This window comes from Carassius auratus, chromosome 17 (genome assembly GCF_003368295.1).
Source record: "Carassius auratus strain Wakin chromosome 17, ASM336829v1, whole genome shotgun sequence".
NCBI classification, from domain to species: domain Eukaryota; kingdom Metazoa; phylum Chordata; class Actinopteri; order Cypriniformes; family Cyprinidae; genus Carassius; species Carassius auratus.
The window spans coordinates 12,705,614-12,711,734 of record NC_039259.1 but is presented as its reverse complement, the minus strand read 5'-3'; positions in this window follow the sequence as shown (position 1 = coordinate 12,711,734).

Sequence of the window (6,121 nt, the reverse complement as noted above, 5' to 3'; positions counted from 1 at the left end):
TGTTCAATAGTTAAGTTAATTCATCTGTCTAGATGGCAGGAAAAGTCCAGGGATAGGGCACTGGCAATACTTAAGCAATAATGCAAGAAAGTCAGGAAAATGAGTCGACCGACCTCTCTAAGTTTAATTGTCTTCAGGAGCCTGATTCTATTAAGAGCTGTAAAAATGAGCTCAAATGCAAAGCAGGCTGACCTTCTCACCTATGCTAATGAGTTCCATCACTGACCAATCAAAAGGGTGAACTTCAATTAACCTGGAGTGAGTGACTGTCCAGGCAGCTGTCTGGAGTCAGCACATCTCTCCTGCTACAAAAACACTCTCCTCCATGTGTCCTCTGACAGAGCTTTATATTGATGGATGACAGTGACTTGACTGAATTGTCACTGTCATAATCCCTGGATACAGCTCTCATTATTTTGTCCCATGCTGCGTGACGTACATATGATCTGTTCATCTTTACATATCACCTTTATTTATATAGTGCTTTGAACAATACAGATTGTGTCAAAGAACTTTATAGTATTAAATAGGATAAGAGTGTCAATAATGCAAAATGACAATAGTAAACACTCAATTTTAATTTGAAGGCAGTTCATCATTGAATTCAGTGAAGTAATCATTCAGCTCAGTTCAGTTTTAATAGTATCCGTGCAATCAAGTCGATACTGTAGCTGATGGATGCATTATGTCAATTATATTTCGAATAGTATTGATCTTATAAGTAAAGTTGTTTATAAAGTCATTAGTGCTGTGGTGTTGGGAAATGTCAACACGTTTTTTTGTTGATTGTCAGGTCTTCCAAAGTTGTTCTACACACATTCCTTATATGAGATCATTTTTGTAAAAGATAACTTTCTAGGTTTGGCAAGTTACTGTCCAGGAAAAAGAGAGAGAGAGGTGGATCTCAATAAATTAGAATGTTGTGGAAACGTTTATTTCAGTAATTAAACTCAAATTGTGAAACTTGTGTATTATATAAATTCAATGCACACAGACTGAAGTCTTTGGTTCTTTTAATTGTGATGATTTTGGTTCACATTTAACAAAAACCCACCAAATCACTATCTCAACAAATAAGAATACTTCATGAGACCAAAAAAAACAAAATAATTAATTAAAAATTTTAGTGAATTTTTGGCCTTCTGGAAAGTATGTTCATTTACTGTACTGGTAGGGGCTCCTTTTGCTTTAATTGTGGCCTCAATTAGTGAACCAAATTCAGATACCATTTTGAAGGCTCAGGAAAACATTTGCAGGTGTTTTGGGTTGATTAGCTGATTGGCATGTCACCATATTCTAATTTGTTGAGATGAATTAGAGTGAATTGGTGGGTTTTTGTTAAATGTGAGCCAAAATCATCACAATTAAAAGAACCAAAGACTTAAACTATTTTAGTCTGTGTGCATTGAATTTATTAAATAACCAGTTTCACAAATTGAGTTGAATTACTGAAATAAATTACTGAAATAAAATAAAAAACTTATTTATATAGAGATTCATCTGTACATTTCATTGTTCACATTTTGAGCTTTTGTAAACATGTCCATGTAAAAGAAACAGAACAAACTAAGACAGACTAAATCCAGAAGCACTGTGAGAATGTCTCCAAAACGCTTCAAGAAACCTACAAAACTACAGTATTGTGCAAAGTATTAGGCACTTGTGTAAAAATGCTGTAAAGTGAGGATTTCGTCAAAAATAATGCCATAAATAGATTTTATTAATTAACTTCTATTAACTTAACTAAATTAAATCAGCATTTGGTGTGACCACACTATGTGTTAAAAAAAAGCTTTTGTAATACTAGTGGCCTATATATACTGTATATACAGGTGCTGGTCATATAATTAGAATATCATCAAAAAATTGATTTATTTCACTAATTCCATTCAAAAAGTGAAACTTGTATATTATATTCATTCATTACACACAGACTGATATATTTCAAATGTTTATTTCTTTTAATTTTGATGATTATAACTGACAACTAAGGAAAATGCCAAATTCAGTATCTCTGAAAATTAGATTATTGTGAAAAGGTTCAATATTGAAGACACCTGGTGCCACACTCTAATCAGCTAATTAATTCAAATCACCTGTTAAGGCCTTTAAATGGTCTCTCAGTCTAGTTCTGTAGGCTACACAATCATGGGGAAGACTGCTGACTTGACAGTTATCCAAAAGACGACCATTGACACCATTGAGGGCAAGACACAAAAGGTCATTGCAAAAGAGACTGGCTTTTCACAGAGCTCTGTGTCCAAGCACATTAATACAGAGGCGAAGGGAAGGAAAAGATGTGGTAGAAAAAAAGTGTACAAGGAATAGGGATAACTGCACCCTGGAGAGGATTGTGAAACAAAAAATGTGGGGGACATTCACAAAGAGTGGTCTGCAGTTGGAGTCAGTGCTTTAAGAACCACTACGCAGAGACGTATGCAAGACATGGGTTTCAGCTGTCGCGTTCCTTGTGTCAAGCCACTCTTGAACAACAGACAGCGTCTCGCTTCAAAAAGGACTGGACTGCTGCTGAGTGGTCCAAAGTTATGTTCTCTAATGAAAGTAAATTTTGCATTTCCTTTGGAAATCAGGGTCCCAGAGTCTGGAGGAAGAGAGGAGAGGCACACAATCCACATTGCTTGAGGACCAGTGTAAAGTTTCCACAGTCACTGATGGTTTGGGGTGCCATGGCATCTGCTGGTGTTGGTCCACTGTGTTTTCTGAGGTCCAAGGTCAACGCAGCCATATACCAGGAAGTTTTAGAGCACTTCATGCTTCCTACTGCTAACCAACTTTATGGAAATACAGATTTCATTTTCCAACAGGACTTGGCACCTGCACACAGTGTCAAAGCTTCCAGGACCTGGTTTAAGGACCATGGTATCCCTGTTCTTAACTGGCCAGCAAACTCGCATGACCATAACCTCATAGAAAATCTATGGGGTATTGTGAAGAGGAAGACAGACACACACACACACACACACACACACACACACACACACACACACACACACACACACACACACACACACACACACACACATAAACTATAAAAGTACAAAAATGATACCATTTATTATTTTATATTATATAGAATAACACACATTCACATTTGACAAAACTGTTTTGTGTAGATAATTTTTGACTCATTCTTTATGCATTTGACATATTTGACAAAATTGTATTTTGACTTTGCCTCAGTTTCTCTCTCTCTCTCTCTCTCTCTCTCTCTCTCTAACATTTTGCTTTATGAGTGCATGCAAGTTCTTCATCAGCTGCTTAGGATTTAAGGTGATGTGTGCATTTACAATTATGATCTCCAGCTGTACCATGAGAAAAGCTTCTCCAGGCTTATTTTTATGAAAAACTATTACATTATAATTGTGTTATATAGTGTGATGGGCAGCTTCTCTTGACAGATGTGGCCGTTTCTTAATCAACATCTGGCAGATTCTGTCTTTTGCAGCTCCAGGCTTCTCCTATGGGTCATCGTGGGTATTGCTTTGGCTGGAGATGTCACGACTGAGTTATCAAACTCAACCTACTTATTTTGCAAGAGCCATTCAAGCAGTGTTTTCAGATATACTCTGTGATTGATTGAGCCCTTCTTGTCAGCAAAAGTGGGTGAGGCAAAGAAAATCAATCATGTTATTGAGCTCAGTATTTCATACATGCAATAAAAAGACCTCCCAGACCGAACACAAGATTGTGAGAGTTGGATAGATCTGGTTTTGTAATAATTGGGTGTGCTTTAAAACCACCAGGGGGCAAACTTTAATTAAATTAAACCTTGTATGTGTGTTCATGCATAAAACAGAAAAACAAATCCTTCAGTATACATTCCTGCCTGCTGTATATCTCCAATCAGGTTGATTTATGGTAGAAATATTATTTCTGTTCAGTTTACATAAACACATCACATATACATTCATATATGCCGCTCTGCATACAGTGAGTACAGTGCATATGTGATATATTATATTCAATCTCTTGTCATATCTGAGGAAAGAAGCCATTGAAATGCACTTTCACTCGAGCCATTAGTGAATAGCAACTCTGATTGCTTAGATAAATGGCCGGCTGTCTAGAGTACATGCAAGGTGAATTGTAAACAGTGGAAATTGCCCTGAATATGGCCATCTGTTGTGAAAATGAGAAGCATAATAGATGCTGTTACAGTGACCATAGGCTGACATTGCCATGACTCAAAACGTAGGCACTGAAATCACCGAAATCCCCTGTTTTCAAACAAGCCATCACACGGCCTTGCGAAATGCTTTTCCAGCGGTATATTTATGAATTTGCCCAGTGAAGCCACTCTAAATCTATATGTGCTATGAAGAGCCGAGATGTGCTGCCCCCAGGAAACTTCAGCAGACCAGAGTAATGACTCTGTGCTATGAAGAGAAGAATTTCAAATTTGACTCTCGCTCCGAGCAGACTGAATACAGTGTCCTTGAAGATTTGATGTTATGTCGAAATGAAAGCATTTTCAAAACTAATGCAGAGTCATTGACCAAATAACATTTCCAAATGCTGGAGTGACATAATGATAGTAGAGCGTTTACCGAAGCCAATCATATTTAATTTATTTTAATGCCATCGTTCTGGTTGCTTAGAAAGTCAAACGGAACTGATACAGTTTTTCTAAAAAGTAAATGGGAAATTACAGTTTTAAGTATCTAGCCAAAACATACTTGAGTAAAAGCTTTGTATGTAGGTGTTTAAAAATAAAAAGCCATTTGAAGCTGAATGATGAAATTAAGATAGTAAAGATTTCACATAAAAGTAACTTTGATGCACTAAAAGGAACCTGTTCAATCACAGTTTCTCACTCTTCTGTGTAAAGCTCAAGGGCAAACCACCTGTCAAGTGAACATTAAAACCAGTTCTATAGTCTGACTGTTTCATATAATGAGCAGTGGTGAGATAAATCTATTTATAAGGACAAATTACCATGGATTATTATTATTATTTTTTATTTATTTAAAGATATTCAGATTACATATAATGATTTATTTACATCTTACCATAATTTTCTTTTCTTTTTTTTTAAAGAAAAGTTCTTATGCTCACCATGGCTGCATTTATTTGATCAAAAAAGTACAACATTATGCAATACACACACACACACATATATTTATATATATATATGATGCACTGAGTAATGTGTATGATGATTAAATTTTTACAGACACACACACACACACACACATTTGAGTATATATTTATATACATGATGCACAGTGTAATGTGCATGATGTGTATGATGATGAATTTTAAAAAAACTAATTCCCTGAAAACCTACAGCGTTATTATTCTAATAGCGCTTGTTTGTATTTGTCCAGGAAGCACTTCTTATCTAGCTAATAGCATTCCAAATTGTTTGCTTCCCATCTGTTGATCACAATGGTCTCATATTCGACGCTAAAACACTCTTGCAAGTCATTCTGCATAAGAGCATCTGCTGAATGCCTTAATGTAAAAGTATATAAATGAAGTGCAATTACTCAAGTACTTTACACCCCTGCATAAGAGTCAGCGCTCTCAGAATAACAGTGCTGGGTTGCTGGTTATGTTGCAGCACTGATACTACATCACATCGGAGCTTTAATGGAGGAATATATTTCCCCTGATACTGCATGCTTACTAAGGTAGACCAAAAAACCCAGCTTTCCATAAACGAGCATTTTCAAATCTGCGAGATTATATGTGGTTGTCACATCTATGAAATGTCACATCATTTGTTCTGATAAGAGAAAACACAATATCCCTATGGACATGATTTGCAGAAGCGCTTACAATTATTGAGATGCATTAGGGGACTTTTTTCTGCTGTACAATGCAAGTATAGACATTTTTATTTCATAGATTTATGTAACAAATAACCCTGCAGAAGAAAAAAAAAAAAATTTAAGATAAGTTGCAAAATGGACCTAATCTACCTTGATGACGTCTAACGTGCCAAATGTCATCCCATTTGTCATAACTTGATGTCATTATTGCAGAATTCTTTAGGTTCAAATGTAAGAATTTAAAGGGATAGTTCACCCCAAAATTTATATAATTCTAAACCTGTATGAGTTTAGAATGATCTGTATGATCTTTTTTTTTTTTATTT